The sequence below is a fragment of the Triticum aestivum genome, chromosome 5B (assembly GCF_018294505.1).
Source record: "Triticum aestivum cultivar Chinese Spring chromosome 5B, IWGSC CS RefSeq v2.1, whole genome shotgun sequence".
Taxonomy (NCBI): Eukaryota; Viridiplantae; Streptophyta; class Magnoliopsida; order Poales; family Poaceae; genus Triticum; species Triticum aestivum.
The window spans coordinates 191,194,158-191,213,640 of record NC_057807.1 but is presented as its reverse complement, the minus strand read 5'-3'; positions in this window follow the sequence as shown (position 1 = coordinate 191,213,640).

Sequence of the window (19,483 nt, the reverse complement as noted above, 5' to 3'; positions counted from 1 at the left end):
TCTTCCATGCTAGGTGGGTTATTCTCAAGAGGAGTGGACTCCGCTCCTCATTCATGAGAAAGGGCCGGTAACCGGGACGCCCCGTCCCATGATCCAAAAAGATCAAAGCAAATCAAAAGAATTAAACAAAACTCCCCCAGGGCTGTTGTATGTTGGAGGCACTCGTTGTTTCGAGCCAGCCATGGATTGATGCTTGTTGGTGGTTGGGGGAGTATAAACCTTTACCATTCTGTTTGGGAACTGCCTATAATGCATGTAGTATGGAAGATACATCCATCTCATAGTTGTTGCGTTGACAGCGGAAGTATGCCACTCAAAATGTTATTCAATCTCTATTTTAAAATCAAGCTCTGGCACCTCTACAAATCCCTGCTTCCCTCTACGAAGGGCCTATCTATTTACTTTTGTGTTGAGTCATCACCCTTCTTATTAAAAGCACCCGCAGGAGAGCACACTGTCATTTGCATTCATTATTATTGGTTTATATTGGGTATGACTTGACTGGATCTCTTTTACCACGGATTACATTGTTTATTCAGTCCTTGATCTTTAAAGGTGCTCTGCATTTATGTTTTGCGGTCTCATAAAGGGCTAGCGAGATACCATTTTGTTATATCATGTTATGATTATTTTGAGAAAGTGTTGTCGTCGGTGTCAAAACCGGCGGATCTCGGGTAGGGGGTCCCGAACTGTGCGTCTGGGCGGATGGTAACAGGAGACAAGGGACACGATGTTTTACCCAGGTTCGGGCCCTCTTGATGGAGGTAAAACCCTACGTCCTGCTTGATTAATATTGATGATGTGTATTACAAGAGTGGATCTACCACGAGATCAAGGAGGCTAAACCCTAGAAGCTAGCCTATGGTATGATTGTTGTAATGGATGTTGTGTCCTACGGACTAAAGCCCTCCGGTTTATATAGACACCGGAGAGGGCTAGGGTTACATAGAGTCGGTTACAATGGTAGGAGATCTACATATCCGTATTGCCAAGCTTGCCTTCCACGCCAAGGAAAGTCCCATCCGGACACGGGACGAAGTCTTCAATCTTATATCTTCATAGTCTTGGAGTCCGGCGGACGATGATAGTCCGGCTGTCTGGACACCCCCTAGTCCAGGAGTCCCTCAGTAGCCCCTGAACCTGGCTTCAATGATGATGAGTCCGGCGCGCATAATGTTCGGCATTGCAAGGCGGGTTCCTCCTCCGAATAATCCATAGAAGATTGTGAACACCTGGATAGTGTCCGGCTCTGCAAAATAAATTCCACATTCCACCGTAGAGAGAATAATATATACACAAGTTCAATCTGCTGACGTATTTTGCAGCGTGACATCACACCACTACCAAGCTTTTACTTGAATCGTTTTTTATTATACCACCTCAGCGCGTTTAGTGAAGCGGTTTCCTTGGCACGTCTTGTCGAAGTAGAGACCGTGTTAACGTTATTCCGGGATTCTCATCAATATGGACGTGGGTAACCCAACCGCGCTCGTCGCCATGGCTCCTCTACCGAAGGCGAGTCTCGAACGGTCACGGAGACGGCTCTTGGTATTCTCCCTCTTTATAATAGGACCAAGGCTCGTTTCTTTTCTTCAATCTTCCATCGAATCCTCTCCTTGCTCCAAGTTCCAACACCCAGAGCCCCAGATTCGAGCGCTTCGGACCTTCAACAATGTCCGGCTCCGACCTTCAGGGCCGGTGGATGCCCTCCTCTGTTATGGAGGAGGACGTGCTAAAGCTGCGAGAAGCCAAGTACCTGACCTACGAGATTTCGCACAGGTTGCCCGCCGAAGGGCAGGCCATCCCCTCCCCCGAGCCCGGCGAATATGTCGTCTTTGTATCCCACCTCCGTCGGGGTTTAGGCTTCCCGACGGATCCTTTTGTGAGAGGGATCATGTTTTACTATGGGTTGGAATTCCACGACTTGGCTCCGGAGTCCAGCCTCCATATTTCCGCATTTATTGTCGTCTGCGAAGCCTTCCTCCGCGTCGCCCCCCACTTCGGCCTGTGGCTGAAAACCTTCAATGTGGAGCCGAAGATGATCGGGGGGCGTCAAGCAGAGTGCAGCGGGACGGCCGTAAGCAAGAGGGCTGATGCCCCGTGGCCCGAGGGCTCCTTCCAAGAGGAGCTCAGCTTGTGGCAGCAGGAGTGGTTCTATATCACCGCTCCGAAGGGCAGCAGGCAGAAGCCGCCGCCTCCATTCCGCTCGGGACCTCCACGACGGTTGATGTCGTGGGTCAACCAGGGGATCAATTGGGGGCCGTCAAAAGACGTGCCCCTATTGCAGGGCCGGATTCGAGACCTCCAAACGAGGGAGATCGATCTGGTCGTGGTGATGCAGGTTATGCTAATTAGGCGTCTCCTGCCCTGCAAACGCCGTCCTCTCCGACTATGGGAATTTAATCCGGAGGGACCACAGATTGTCCAACACTTCATGGGTAAGACACCCGTGGAGATGTACAAATTATTCTTCGGACCTCAAGTGGCGTGTCCGGAATTGACCGAGGATGCCGGCCTAAGCTGCAATCGCCCGGATACTCAAGTAAGTAGCTCAGTGTTCGGACGTACCGTTTGTTTGCCTTTCTACAATTCGCCTTTTAACCCGTTATCCTTCAACAGGAGTGGATAGCGCAAGCAAAGCTGACACGGTGTCCGGCCCCCCTCCCAGAGACCGCGCCGGAGCCCGTGCTAATCAGAATGTTGGAGGTTGCGCCTTCAGAAGGAGGCGAAGGGGAAAATAGGGGAGCTACCACCTCATCCAAGGAGGCTCTTAAAGAAGGGGGGATCAAGAATCCCTCCCTCCAGGGGGAGAAGAGGACCGCCTCCGAAGACCCGGAGGCCAAAGCCCCTAAGCAGGGGAAGAAATCTTCACCAGAGGGTCCTGCGTCCGGGGAGGCCCCGGCCGCACAGTCTTCTCTAAAGAATCAACCCTCCAGCGAGCCGTGAGTAGAAAAAAGGGGGAGTTCATTAATAAGAAACATCCCTATTTGTGCTTCTGAGGATAGCCGAAATTTTTACCTTGTAGTTCGGATCTGCGACCTTCTCAGATGAGCTCGTCTTCGGGGGATCTCCATCCGAAGATGATGGAGAGCGAGACGCCTCCGTCTGCTACGCCGTCGGATAGGGCGGACGAGCCTGAAGTGTCGTCACGGAGGGTATCCCCGAGCCCGGCAGAGCTGAAGAGTTCGGCGCCGACTAGTGTTCGGCTGAAGGATCTGCTTGAGAAGGCGTCCATCTTAGAAGATCACCATGCATTGATGAATATGGTGATTGGAAGGATTTCGTCCGCCGAAAGCGGATTGCATAATGCCGTCAGGAGTTTGCTGACAGGATTTGAGGTATGCAAAGATGACACACCTTTCGACAGTTTTGCACATGGAAGTGCGCCCTATATAGATAGTAGACCCTGAGACTCGGTAGGTTGTCGAAAGCGACAGCGTGCCGAGGATCAAAATCGCAGGTTTTAATCTTCGCCGTTCCTATGCAGGTGGCGGATCGTCCGGGGGCCAGCCGGACTGATGGAGTTGCTGAATTAATGCGGCAACTCGATGTTGCGGATGCGGACATTGCGCTAGTCAACAAGCGGCTTGACGAGTCGCAAGGTAAATTGTGTCTCCGCAGTCACCTATTAAGGGAGCAAAATCCTACCGCTTACAATATTTATGCTTGACGCAGATGGTGCTGCTGCTGTGGAGAGCCTTCGGGCAGAACTTGCTCAAGCCAAGGAGCAAGCCAGAAGGAGTGATGCGGCTGCCTCGAGGGCGGCCAAGGAGTTGGAAGCCGAAAGGGCTGCACACTGCCGAAGCAGGGAAGAGATGGCCGAATAGGCCGTTAAATTGAAGGATGCTACCGACCGCAGTGAGGCTGTTGAAAAGGAGCGCCTATCGGAGCGAGAAGATCTGGGGAAGGCCACCGCCGAAGCCAAGGATGCCCGTTCTGCAAGGCGGGCTATGAAGGGGGAGATGCGTCAGGCCGGAGACATTGTGGCTGGCAAGCCTTTTCTGCTATGCCGCAGGTTTACGGATCCTAAGTATGCTCAACTTGGCCAGCGGTGGGGTCCGGAGGATCCTTTTATGGACTTAGCGGCAAGTGCAGCGGATGCTATTGTGCACTTCTGGAGCCAAAAGGATCACAAGACGGAAGAGCTGTTTTGGTCTCAATTCCATAGTCCGGATCGTTCACTTCCGCTGACCGATCGGTTGGCCGAATGGGCTGAGCTGAATAGGTTGTCCGGGCTTGCCATGACGGATATCGTGATGCATGTCTGGCCGGATAGGCCCAAGCCGAAGAGCTATTTTGGCTTGTTGCAGCAATTTCTTGGGGCGGTGCCGCATATCAAGGCAATGAAGCGGTCAGCCTGCATGGAGGGTGCGCCGATGGCCCTCGCCCGTGTGAAGACACATTGGATAGAGATGGATGCCATCGCTGTTGCGACCCAGGGTTCGGACGGAAGCCGGTTACCCGCCGAGCACTATTTTGGGGAAGTTATGCGTGGTGCTCATGTAATAGAGTCGCAGTGCTCAAAAAATGTCACGTTCAAATGAACGTTTTATCCTGTAAAACAATGTTTATAACATAAGCGCTTTCTGTACTTGTGCGTTCAAGTATTGAAATATCTCCTGAGCGGCCGTTTATGCATACGTATGTATAACCTGAAAGATTGCAGTCGTCGGCTTCAGCCCCCACGCACAAGGTGCGGGGGTGTTCGCAAAAACAGCGCATTTTCACACTTAATCTGACGTCTCGGTCCTGTTTAAGGAGGTGGTAGCGTAGCAAACTAGGCAACCGGACTATAATGCTTTATCACTTTCACTTAGCCATTGGAGTTCGAGGGTGGGGCTATGATATAGCCCCTGGGGGCACCGCGCTCTCCGAATTCAGGGCGTGTATGTGCCTGACCAGGAAACGGTCCTTCGTCAAAGTGGAGGAATTCTAAACATTCCGATGGTCGATCGAGTGGTTGACCAGTCTCTCGTTGTATCATGACAGTCAGTTTTCGGCTTTCTCTACTGAGGTGCTTACCCAGCCGAACTGGGGCACAATCGCAGTAGTTCTCCTGGTGCCGCGTTAGCCGATGATACGGAACGTAAGGCAGCAAAACACAGGAGCCGGGCAAACCCAACATTTGACCAAAGACATGATTCGGAGCTGATGCATATAAGGCCTAACTCGAGACGCCGAACACTCCCTAAGGTGTTCGGTCTTTTATAATAACGGGCGAAACAATGCCCTAAGCCCCTTGTGTCCAGGTACGGGCGAGGCCCTCTGACAGGGCCGATGCCAAAATGTCAGTATCCTCTCTGGTTATCATGAAAAACCGGGGGATTATAGCAACAAGAGACAGTAAAAAAGGTTTACGCAGGGTCTTAATCTGAAAAGAATCCTAGCAACGGGTCCCTACTGCACGTCTGCGCCTGTGTCTCCGTTGTGCCGTTATCCTGGACGGGTGTGCACAGTGTTCATCTGTAAAAAAGAGAGGAACTTAGAAAGAAATCGTGCGAAAAGTGCATAAAGATTAAAATGATAATAAATTAATAAAGTTGAGCCTGTATTAGCCCATTGTTGCTTATATGCGCAGCCCCCTGTGAAGGGGTGTGCGGCTAGGGAGCCCCTAGCTTATTTATGCCGGACTCGTCTATCCGTGTCCGGGGTCTTTGAATGACCCTCTTAATGAAATGATGCCTCGTGGACCGGACATTTTGAGTGTAAGAGACGCGTAATGTGGTATTGCGTTGAAGCGGACAAAAGCTTCACGCCCCAGTAGTGCTTGATAGCTACTTTTGAATGGGGCGACATGGAAGATTAGCTTTTCGCGTCGGAAGTTGTCCGGTGACCCGAACACAACTTCTAGTAATAAGGAGCCTGTGCACTTGGCGTAAGGGCCTGGCGTCACTCCTTTAAAGGGAGTGCGGCTATGTCGAATTTTAGTAAGGTCTATCCCCAACTTGCGGATTGTGTTCGGATATAGCAGGTTTTAATCGCTGCCGCCGTCCATCATGACTTGTGTAAATTGTAGTCCGTCGATTATAGGATCCAATATCAGAGCAGTCCATCCTGCGTTCCGAATGCTTCTGGAATAATCCAGGTGGTCGAAAGTGACTGGTTTTGACATCCAACTTCAGGGTTCCGCATTGTTTTTCCGTAATATCACATGAAGTGAGTTTACTGTTTTGACTTCTTGTGGGAAAGTCTTTTGTTTTCCGGTGCTCTGCTGGTGGGGGTTATCATCATCCTCGCTTGATGCATCGAGCCCCTTGTGTTCGGCGTTTAGTCGGCCGGACTGTTTGAAAACCCAACAATCTCGGTGGGTGTGGTTTGCAGGCCTTCCGGGGGTACTGTGGATTTGACATATCCAATCCAAAATTTTGTTTAAGTTGGATAGCTCATCACTGTTATCCTTAAGAGGCAGTGTTTTGTTGTTTGGCCGCGAGCTTTTGAATCCGGCGTTGACCGCCGTATTCTTTGGGCTTTTTTCTTTATTCCGGCGCTGATCCTTTCTGCGCCGTGATTTTCCGTTTCCATCTCTAATCTCGGATGTACTCGGGTCGCTGGTGCTGCATCTTGCTAGCCAGCTGTCCTCCCCTGCGCAAAAGCGGGTCATGAGGCTTGTTAACGCGGACATTGTCCTCGGTTTCTCTTGGCCGAGTTGTCTGGCGAGCCATTCGTCTCGGACGTTCTGTTTGAAAGCTGCTAAGGCTTCAGCGTCCAGACAGTCGACTATTTGGTTCTTTTTAGTAAGGAACCTGTTCTAGAATTTGCGCGCTGACTCTCAGGGCTGTTGAGTTATATGACTTAGATCGTCTGCATCCGGAAGGCGGACATAAGTCCCTTGAAAATTTGCTCTAAACGCGTCCTCGAGCTCTTCCCAACTTCCAACAGTGTTTTCTAGGAGGCTTTTGAGCCAGTGCCGAGCTGGCCCTTTGAGCTTGAGGGGTAGATATTTTATGGCGTGGAGATCATCTCCTCTAGCCATATGTATGTGTAGTATGTAATCCTCTATCCAGACTCCAGGGTCTGTTGTTCCGTCGTATGCCTCTATGTTTATGGGTTTGAACCCTGCTGGAAATTCATGATCCAGCACCTCATCGGTGAAACATAGTGGGTTTGCGGCACCCCTGTATTTGGGTGTGCCGCTGTCTTCGAACACTTGACGTGTTGTGATGCTTCCCGGGGCCCTCTTTTTTGGCCCGTAAATGGACCTGGCTGGGCCATCTGTTTTCCCAGGATCATGAGTCGGTTTGAGTGCGGCGCCGCTGGTCGCTTTTGGCCTGTCATCTGGTCATCTATCCGGCCATGCGGCTTCTTTAATTTTTGACTGTGGTGGCTCTATGGCTTCCTCGTCAAATTCTGGCAGCAGCTTGCGCTTCGGGTAGCTCTTTGATTGATGGCCATTGCCATATTTGTCTACGGTTTTGAGTACTTTGCTCCACCTCATTCTGAGTATATCTTCCGCTGTTTTGAGCTTCCGTTTTTCCTTCTTCAAGCTTCTTGCGGTGGTGACGAGTCTTCCGTGAAGGTTCTTATGCTCCGGTGGTGTGTCCGGCGTGAGGTCGTCCGGACTGTTGGTTTCGCCGGGGATGGATTGATTATCCGATTCGTCTTGTTCGGACGGTTGCTTGGTTGCGTGTTCGTCGTCCACTGGTTTGCCCTGCTCTAACGCTGGGTCATTAGGAATGCTGTCTTTGCCGAGGCGGGGCTTAGGGCGGCGCTTGCGTCGCCATTTTGGTTGTTTATCGGCGGGATTATCCTTGGTCACGCCCCTTTGTTCCTCGTCGTCGCTTCCTTTTGGGGTATCCACCATATATACGTCATGCATTGGGGTGGTCCTCCAGTGCCCTGTAGGCGCTGGTTCTTGATCGTCTCCGGCATCATCGTCCATACCGCCGATTTCCTTGGAGTCTTAGTCTAGTATGTCGGTTAAATCGTCGACAGTGCCTACAAAGTGGGTGGTGGGTGGGCTTTGAATTTCTTCGTCGTCCGCATCCCAACCATCCTGGCCGTAGTCCGGCCAGGTGTCAGGACCCCGACTCAATGCCACATCGATCTAGCATGTAACACCTCATATCACTTTGCGGCCTCACGCACGGTATTCCCACGGGTGTCGCCTTACCTTTGCCCGGGACCGTTTGCGCCTTTTGGCACACGTATATGACAGTGTCGCTAGCATCCATATGATAAGGAGCCCGGGCTGACATGGCTAGTCGTAAACCCAAAGTGGCACGAACTTACAGGGACAGGCATCCATGACCCAGCATCGAACGTGTCGGTCATCAGCGAGTGAATCCAGGCTGTAGCACTGGGCTAGCAGGACTCCGGTGAACCGGGTTGTAGCGGGCTAACAGGACTCCGGTATTCATCGCGTGACATTTCCCCGAAGGGACAGACATAGGAACGAAGAAGGACACATGCCGGCCAGCCTAAGTGTTCCGAAGCAGTAGCAAGCAACCATGGCTCAGTGGAAACACTAGGAGACATTTCCCGGTAAGAGAGGCTACTAAGGATAAACAACTAGATAGCCAGATCCCACACATACCAAGCATTTCAATCATACACACAATATGCTCGATATGTGCAAATACAACAAGGCATCACAACATGACTCTACGACACAAGTATTTATCCAATAGGCTCCGAGGAGCGAGATATTACAAACATGGGTCCCATGACCCAACAATCAGAGCATACAAGTCAAGCACATGCGGAAGCTTAACATGTCTGAGTCCAGACATCTAGAAATGAAAATGGCTGAGAAGCCTGACTATCTACCAGATCCTGCCGAGGGCACAAGATCGTAGCTGAGGTAACAAGCTAAACGTCGAAGCCCACGTGGAACTACTAGTGAGACTGAAGTCTCTCTGCAAAACATAAAATAGGCAAATGTCAGTACAAATGTACCCAGCAAGACTTACATCAGAACTAACTACATATGCATCATTATCAACAAAGGGGATGGTGGGGTTTAACTGCAGCAAGCCAGCTTTGACTCGGTGGCTATCCTGAACTACGATTGCAAGTAACTCTTTGAGGTGGCGCACACGAGTCCACATATTCACCATATCAATACACCACTATGGATCCGCTCCCGTCTCCCTACGAGAACGCCATCCATAGCACTCACGCTTATCTTGCGTATTTTAGAGTATCCACTTTCACTTGTCTATGAACTGATATAAGCAATCCAGAAGTCCTTTTCCGCGGACACGGCTATTCGAATAGATTAGGTTAACCCTGCAGGGGTGTACTTCTTCATACACGCTCTCACCACTTACCGTCGTTTACACGACATGTACTCGGCAACCTTCAAGCGGAAGCCCAACGTGGGTGTCGGCCACGACCTACCTAATCACCTAAGTCTCTAGTCCAAGTTTATCGCCTATTCGGGTTCCATCCATGAGGAGATCCGGCCGGAGTTTCGCTCACAGCCCCAAACGATGTGAACAGGGTTCCCGAGACACCAAACGGGCACCCGGTACACCGTGCCACGTGCCTACCGCATCACAGCCCACCCCTACGGTCAGCGCTGCGTACGGCCTCCAGCATACTACAAACACCAGAAACTACTTGCAACTCCTGGACAGAGGACAAGGGTGATTAAGAAGCCGAGAGGGTCCATTGGTTTCGGGCCCAATGCGTGGTAGTAGCTGAATCATGGATCACAAACACAGAACTCAGTTCCTGAGGACGGCTGCAATGAGACAACCCACCATGTACTCCTACATGGCCTCTCACCGCTACCTTTACCAAAACGTGTTCACACACTTAGCTCACACACAGTAGGACATGTTCACACGCCTCTGATTCATCCCCGATGAATCAGACCTGACTCAACTCTAAGCAGTAGCAGGCATGACAAACAAGCAAGAATGAGTAGGCACAACAGGGCTCAAACAAATCCTACTCATGCTAGTGGGTTTCATCTATTTACTGTGGAATGACAGGTCATGCAAAGGATAAAGGGGTTCAGCTACCGCAGCAAGTAACAGATGAATCGTTGTTTTCCTAATGCAGTAAAAGAGAGCAGGAGCGAGAGAGTGGGATTGTATCGGAATGAACAAGGGGGTTTTGCTTGCCTGGCACTTCTGAAGATAACATTGAGTCTTCATCAGTGTCAACGATCACAACGTCGGAACATCGTCTACCGGGAGGGAACAGATACCGGCAACAAAGAAGAAATACAATCAATGCAATGCACAATATGATGCATGCTCATGACATGGCAATATGAATGTGTTTTGAGCTAATGCAACTAGCAACAGATTAAATGAAGTTGGTTTGAATACAAGATTCAAATTCAAACTCCATATGTGATTATTCAAATGCCATTTAATTGATTTGTGCTAAACAGCAGCTATAAGTTGTTCTAACATGCATGAAAATGGTACAGATGGATTCCTTGAATTTTTCTGATAATTTTTCATATATAAATTATTTAATTTGGAGTTACGGTTGAATTTCTATGATTTATTGAAGTTTTAATCATTTTCTGAAATTCCTGAATAAAAATAAATCCAGAAAACCTATTACTGCGTCAGCATGACTTCACAGTGACGTCAGCAAGTCAACGGCGTTGTCCAGGTCAAATCTGACCTGTGGGACCCACATGTCAGCTGCACAGTGATTTAACAGAGTTTAATTAACTTAACTAAATTGTTAGCCGGGTTAATTAAACGGTAGGGCCCACCTGTCAGTGGCCCTAGGCCTGGGTTAGCGGGGTGGTTAGGCCCTAATGACCGGCCACGTCGGATTTGCCGGCGGTTGGACGACGGCGACGACCCAGAGCGGCGGTGGCTCGCCGGAGTTACGCCAGAGGCGACGGATCGACGCGCTAAGGGCACCAGGAGGTAGCCCGTGCCCATGCGCATCTAGGGGGACCAACGGGAGGTGCGGGGGTGGCCGGGGTTCGCCGGAATGGAGCCCGAGGCGGCGGCCGAAGCTCGGGGGTTCGCGGGACCGGCGCTGCGGTGCACGAGAGGACGAGTGGTTAGGTGCTTTGGGTTCCTAAGGTTGCGGTGAGCACGCTGGTGGGCTCGGGAGCAAGCTGCGGTGGCTGTGGCCACGGCCATGCCATGGCCGGCGGCGAGGAGCAATCGGCTCTGGTGAAAAGGGCGGCTAGATTACGGTAACGAGCGCGAGGAGGAGGGGGAATGGAAGAGTAGCTCACAGCAGATTTGGTGGAGGCAACGGCGAGGCCGGGGAGGGGCTGGAGCTCGCGAATCCTCGAAAGTTCGCCGGCGGCCGAAGGATGGGGGCGAGCTTGAGGGCGACGCTGCAGGGCTTCTGGAGGGCCGTGGATCGGTGGGGAGGAAGAGAGGGTCGGGGCGGAGCTTCCTGGGGCGTCGGTGAGGCGTGGGGTGGCCGGTGGCCACGGTGGTTCTCGTCGGCGGCGGCGGGCGCGTTCGGTGAGGAGAATAGAGGAGGGGGAGAGTGTTCCGGGGAGAGAGAGGAGAGGGGCACGGGGAGAGTAGGAGAGGGTCGAGGGGGCCGCGTGGCGTCACCGGGGCGTCGAGGAGGAGCCAAGCAGGATGGGAGGGAGGAGGTGGCCGGGGCGCGTGGCCGCGCGCGCCACCGAGCATCTTCGGGGCGAGGGGGAGGAAGACGACAGGGGGAGAAGCGGCGGTGGGCTGGGCCGGCTGGAGGAGCTGGGCCAGGTGGGCTGAGGTGAGCGCCAGGTAAGTTTTCTCTCTCCCTCTTTTATTTCTATTTAATTCTGTTTGCTATTTTCTGTAGTTTGTTTTGATTTAGTTTTAGACACTAAATCATTTTTATTGCTTCTGATATTTATGGTAGGGACTAGTAGGATTATTCCAAAGCCCTTCATCAAGATCAGAATTATTGGACATCTATTAATTAATTAATAAATATATATCCAATACAAATAGTTATTTATTTAATTCAAAGGCCCAAAATAATTAACTCTGAGATACCAAAAATATTGTTTTGAGTTTTACCTCTTTGCAATATTTTCAGAGACTAAGAGGAACATTTTCTTGGACTTCTTTGAGGAGATTTTAATGTTGATCATTTTTAGAAGGTTTCTGAGGCTTTGAAAATTCCTCAATTCAAATTTCATTTGAATTAAAACATGATGCTCACATGAGGTCTAGCCTAGTGCATAACAGGACCAGGGATGTGACAACTCACCCCCACTAAACAAAAATCTCGTCCCGAGATTCAATCGTAGGGTAAGGTGAAGGGGAAACGCAACTAGTATAATCTTCACGATCTAGGGTGCACTTCATAAGAGCGTTGATTCGATCACCATCATTGTCTCGAAGTCTTTCTCTGAGAACTCCAACTAACATGACAAGAAGAGGGAAGGAAAACTCTAGAAGAATTAATCTTCTCAAAAAACGAACAACTCAGGATTAACTCACGGAATGGGACATAGCAACATCTCTCAAGCTGAGAGACAAAGCACACCTCTAGAGGAATGGAGTGGAACAGATGTCGAAGGTTTACTAGGTAGACAACGATTCCACACCTAAGAAGGTGGTGAACGGTTGTCAACGTAGCGAGGAGTTGAGTTGCCATGATACCTTAGCGAGACATCCTGGAGGGGGGGGGGTGATTCGTAGATATATCCCCTTAAGTGGCAAAAGAATTACCTTTGATTCAGAGATCATTGAAACTCTTTAAACCAGCCTAGGACAATTCTCGAGCGATCGTTTGGAGGGGGTCGGTAGAATGGCATACTCGGACTTGGATGATGTGGATTACCTTGTTGAAGACAACGTAATGGATGAATTTGCTTATCACCGGAAATGGAAGAGACCCATGGTAGAATGGCACATTGGCGGTGCAAGCTGGGAACAAAATGCAAATACTGGGAATGATTCTGGTAACTGGGGAAGAACCCAACAATAGAGAGTGAATTCACTGTTTGAGAAGGTCATATCATTGCCGAGGGAACTGAGAGCATCCCAATTAGAGCCGATGATAACACGTAGCGCTTGTGCGTGCTCTCAAGAACTTGAGCATTTCCACAATCATCAAGGTTTTATCAACAACCGCGTCAAGGGTGCTGACAACACAACATACTACCATGATGAATAGCGATGGATGATGCAGATGCGAAGGAGGATAACACTTTCTCAGATTTCACCTTAGCGAGGCCAAGCAAATAAAATCTGGATGATCGACCGAGAGACATTTAGCACTCCGCTTCTAATGTTCTCCTTGATGTGCTAGCGTAATCCACCCATAGATATGGTTTGATATCTAGAACATCAAGTAAAAAGGTCGGACTTCGGAACACAGAAATCCATAGGGGCAACTAGGGAGTAATCCTACGAAATCCCTATGGGGAGGTGGCCAACTTCCTCAAACAAGATACTATAATAATAGGTCTACCGGATGGGTGTGTTGGCCACGACATCCACCTTGCCGGTTATTGAGAGACCAATATTATAATTCTTGGGAAATGTTCCAACCATCACATCTGCCTGAGATTCAGATCTGGTTGGTGTCAGGATATCCCAGACTCATCAAGTCTAGAAAGAAAAATGAAAGTTTGCAACACAAATGGACGAGATAATGTTGCGGGATTCTCGGGGAGTGAGCTACGATAGTAAGCTCCAAAACATGAGCTGGTTCTGCTACAAACATGCGAACACGTTGTCCCAGACAAGCATGGCCACGTAGCAGTCTTATAATTAAACACTACCGAGTTCAGGTGGAGAACCATCATCGAGGATATCGAAGTATTTACGCAAGTCCATGGATTAGATCCCAAGCATAGACTTCTTTTCCTTGAACAAGTCAATCAGTGGCTTAGTGTGCTAGGGACACATATAGAATGAAGGTTGCAAGTCTCCAGACTACAGAATACTTCGCACGTGTGCATGACTGATTTGGGATGATTCCAAAGGAAACAAAACAATCTTTCTCAAATTCACGGCGGCAACTTTCACCAAATGCACGTGTATAAGAGGAAGTCACTCCTTTCATAAAACAAATACTTCATGAGCTAGCATGAAGAAAATGCTTTCAAAAGTTTCCAACACTAGCTTAATGTTCAACAACATCATGGAGGAGATAAGGATGTTGCCAATGGGCTCAACAACAATTCATCTAGGTTTCCTTTTAAAAGGAATTCCATAGTTAAGTGAACACGGTGATAGCATTGGTCAGACCAAAGATGTAATGGTGTATGCTCGAGGGATCAACCACGAATAAGACAACATTACGAGCATCGTTGGTACTGATTTGATTTGACGATAGCCCACACTCAAATCAAAGGATTGATAAGACAATAGGTCCAGCAACTGATCACAAGGACCAATCGATGAAGATATCATCTTTCTTCAGCACACCCTACACAAGAATATCCCTTTGGAATGAACTAAGTCAGGCAAGCTTTTATCTTCCAACTCTCCAAGTTGTTGTCTAGCTTAACCAACTAGCTCATGGATATCTAACACCGATTTTTGGAGAGAAGGTGGTTCACAAGAACCCAACTTCATCACGAGATCAACATAGCAGTCAGGCGACAACCTGGTGATACTTCCGAGAAGAAATTTGGAATATCATGAACCACCGGTATGTTACTAAGCTCGAGAACAATCTTACTTTTCAGGGCAAGACGATATGATCAACTAAGCAAGGATTGGCACTATCCTAACTCACTGATCGGAGAGTGCACCAGAAATAAGGACTAGGTAGCACAATCAACCTTAGGGTGACGATTCAATAATCAACACGCTAAGAATGAGGTTATCGTCCATTTAACTACCAAGCAATGGAGTTGCTAGCAGTATTGATTTCACACGCCATGATTCATTTGTCGGCATTACGGTTACAATAACACGGAAACCGAGAAATTATCAATGATGATCAGAAGTATTACTGCATCAAGAATTCATAAGATGGTGTGCAATTCCCATGATATTCCTGATATAAAGATGGTAATACTTCAAGGTAGAACAGACCAGAAGCTGGATTGGCATTTTGATCTGCGGAATACAATTGCTTTGACCCAATCCTAGATATGGATGAGATTCTGGAGTTTGTTTCTCCTATTCATTCTGAAATAGAATGGCTTGGCGGACCACAAGGGTAATAGGCATCGACGAACGAATGCACGCATACTCTTGACTATCAATTGATAGGCGAGGGTCGGAAACAACTAAGATGGGACAACTCAAAAGAACATATGATTTTCTGAGTTGTGGATGCATGGATTAGCATGTCGAACGAAGTTCAACATATTTCTTCCGGATAACCCATGCAGAAAGGTAGAACTGGCAGAGCCACAATATATAATGGAGAACTCATCAAGAATAATCCTGTTGTGATATTTCAGTTCAACGAGGAACTTCTGCCGTAAGTAGTTCATGGTATTTGGAAGAAGAAGATACCACGGACTTCAAGGACTATCGCAAAGGTTACTAATATCCTAAAGGCACTAGCAATTACTATCAACATGAAGTAGGTAGAGTGAATCTCGGGTTCAAGAACCCAGGAACAGAATACCTATTACTAAGTAGCATCACGGGATGCTTTCGAGAATGATGGCCAGAATCATCACACTGGGAACACAAATCATGGCTAAATTACTAGATGATCCCCTAAGACACCTAGGGTCATAATAATATCTCCAACATATATGTCAAGGTAACGGAGTACCTCAACTCACTGATTAGTGTGGTTAATCTGGCCCAAAGGAACATTGAAATGGGAAGAAAGGATTTGCAAATGCATCAGACTACTTAGAAACCTGGGATGACTCGGACAGCATAACGGTTGTAAATGCTCAGAAAAGATTTGAGACATTCACAAAAATGGTGGCATAACCACTCAGAAGCACAATATCAAGGTTTCGAGATCAACAATTAACATACGGAAGTAGTAGGAACTGAACTGAGACTTAAATCCAACAATCTTATAAGTCCACTGATTAGTAACACGTGATCCAAATAGAAAGAAGAGATAGCCTAGTTCTTAATCCCCGTAGAAGAGAAGATGATGACTCAGATCAGAAGGCCATGAGGTATAAGGAGTAAAAAGAGCCTTACGTTCCAGCCCACAATCAATTCCCCTACATATAACTAAAGAATTTCTAGACTCAACATCGACCAGTTTGGCTTGGTAATCTTACAGGCAGTCAAGCTCTAATACCAACGCTGTTAGGACCCCGACTCAACGCCACATCGATCTAGCATGTAACACCTCATATCACTTTGCGGCCTCACGCACGGTATTCCCACGGGTGTCGCCTTACCTTTGCCCGGTAACGTTTGCGCCTTTTGGCACACGTATATGACAGTGTTGCTAGCATCCATATGATAAGGAGCCCGGGCTGACATGGCTAGTCGTAAACCCAAAGTGGCACGAACTTACAGGGACAGGCATCCATGACCCAGCATCGAACGTGTCGGTCATCAGCGAGTGAATCCAGGCTGTAGCACTGGGCTAGCAGGACTCCGGTGAACCGGGCTGTAGCAGGCTAACAGGACTCCGGTATTCATCGCGTGACATTTCCCCGAACGGACAGACACAGGAACGAAGAAGGACACATGCCGGCCAGCCTAAGTGTTCCGAAGCAGTAGCAAGCTACCATGGCTCAGTGAAAACACTAGGAGACATTTCCAGGTAAGAGAGGCTACTAAGGATAAACAACTAGATAGCCAGATCCCACACATACCAAGCATTTCAATCATACACACAATATGCTCGATATGTGCAAATACAACAAGGCATCACAACATGACTCTACGACACAAGTATTTATCCAATAGGCTCCGAGGAGCAAGATATTACAAACATGGGTCCCATGACCCAACAATCAGAGCATACAAGTCAAGCACATGCGGAAGCTTAACATGTCTGAGTACAGACATCTAGAAATGAAAAAGGCTGAGAAGCCTGACTATCTACCAGGTCCTGCCGAGGGCACAAGATCGTAGCTGAGGTAACAAGCTAAACGTCGAAGCCCACGTGGAACTACTAGTGAGACTGAAGTCTCTCTGCAAAACATAAAATAGGCAAACGTGAGTACAAATGTACCTAGCAAGACTTACATCAGAACTAACTACATATGCATCATTATCAACAAAGGGGATGGTGGGGTTTAACTGCAGCAAGCCAGCTTTGACTCGGTGGCTATCCTGAACTACGATTGCAAGTAACTCTTTGAGGTGGCGCACACGAGTCCACATATTCACCATATCAATACACCACTATGGATCCGCTCCCGTCTCCCTACGAGAACGCCATCCATAGCACTCACGCTTATCTTGCGTATTTTAGAGTATCCACTTTCACTTGTCTATGAACTGATATAAGCAATCCAGAAGTCCTTTTCCGCGGACACGGCTATTCGAATAGATTAGGTTAACCCTGCAGGGGTGTACTTCTTCATACACGCTCTCACCACTTACCGTCGTTTACACGACATGTACTCGGCAACCTTCAAGCGGAAGCCCAACGTGGGTGTCGGCCACGACCTACCTAATCACCTAAGTCTCTAGTCCAAGTTTATCGCCTATTCGGGTTCCATCCATGAGGAGATCCGGCCGGAGTTTCGCTCACAGCCCCAAACGATGTGAACAGGGTTCCCGAGACACCAAACGGGCACCCGGTACACCGTGCCACGTGCCTACCGCATCACAGCCCACCCCTACGGTCAGCGCTGCGTACGGCCTCCAGCATACTACAAACACCAGAAACTACTTGCAACTCCTGGACAGAGGACAAGGGTGATTAAGAAGCCGAGAGGGTCCATTGGTTTCGGGCCCAATGTGTGGTAGTAGCTAAATCATGGATCACAAACACAGAACTCAGTTCCTGAGGATGGCTGCAATGAGACAACCCACCATGTACTCCTACATGGCCTCTCACCGCTACCTTTACCAAAACGTGTTCACACACTTAGCTCACACACAGTAGGACATGTTCACACGCCTCTGATTCATCCCCGATGAATCAGACCTGACTCAACTCTAAGCAGTAGCAGGCATGGCAAACAAGCAAGAATTAGTAGGCACAACAGGTCTCAAACAACTCCTACTCATGCTAGTGGGTTTCATCTATTTACTGTGGAATGACAGGTCATGCAAAGGATAAAGGGGTTCAGCTACCGCAGCAAGTAACAGATGAATCGTTGTTGTCCTAGTGCAGTAAAAGAGAGCAGGAGCGAGAGAGTGGGATTGTATCGGAATGAACAAGGGGGTTTTGCTTGCCTGGCACTTCTGAAGATAACATTGAGTCTTCATCAGTGTCAAAGATCACAACGTCGGAACATCGTCTACCGGGAGGGAACAGATACCGGCAACAAAGAAGAAATACAATCAATGCAATGCACAATATGATGCATGCTCATGACATGGCAATATGAATGTGTTTTGAGCTAATGCAACTAGCAACAGATTAAATGAAGTTGGTTTGAATACAAGATTCAAATTCAAACTCCATATGTGATTATTCAAATGCCATTTAATTGATTTGTGCTAAACAGCAGCTATAAGTTGTTCTAACATGCATGAAAATGGTATAGATGGATTCCTTGAATTTTTCAGATAATTTTTCATATATAAATTATTGAATTTGGAGTTACGGTTGAATTTCTATGATTTATTGAAGTTTTAATCATTTTCTGAAATTCCTGAATAAAAATAAATCCAGAAAACCTATTACTGCGTCAGCATGACTTCACAGTGACGTCAGCAAGTCAACGGCGTTGTCCAAGTCAAATCTGACCTGTGGGACCCACATGTCAGCTGCACAGTGATTTAACAGAGTTTAATTAACTTAACTAAATTGTTAGCCGGGTTAATTAAACGGTAGGGCCCACCTGTCAGTGGCCCTAGGCCTGGGTTAGCGGGGTGGTTAGGCCCTAATGACCGGCCACGTCGGATTTGCCGGCAGTTGGACGACGGGGACGACCCAGAGCGGCGGTGGCTCGCCGGAGTTACGCCAGAGGCGACGGATCGACGCGCCAAGGGCACCAGGAGGTAGCCCGTGCCCGTGCGCATCTAGGGGGACCAACGGGAGGTGCGGGGGTGGCCGGGGTTCGCCGGAATGGAGCCCGAGGCGGCGGCCGGAGCTCGGGGTTCGCGGGACCGGCGCTGCGGTGCACGGGAGGACGAGTGGTTAGGTGCTTTGGGTTCCTAAGGTTGCGGTGAGCACGCTGGTGGGCTCGGGAGCAAGCTACGGTGGCTGTGGCCACGGCCATGCCATGGCCGGCGGCGAGGAGCAATCGGCTCCGGTGAAAAGGGCGGCTAGATTACGGGAACGAGCGCGAGGAGGAGGGGGAATGGAAGAGTAGCTCACAGCGGATCTGGTGGAGGCAACGGCGAGGCCGGGGAGGGGCTAGAGCTCGCGAATCCTCGAAAGTTCGCCGGCGGCCGAAGGTTGGGGGAGAGCTTGAGGGCGACGCTGCAGGGCTTCCGGAGGGCCGTGGATCGGTGGGGAGGAAGAGGGGGTCGGGGCGGAGCTTCCTGGGGCGTCGGTGAGGCGTGGGGTGGCTGGTGGCCACGGTGGTTCT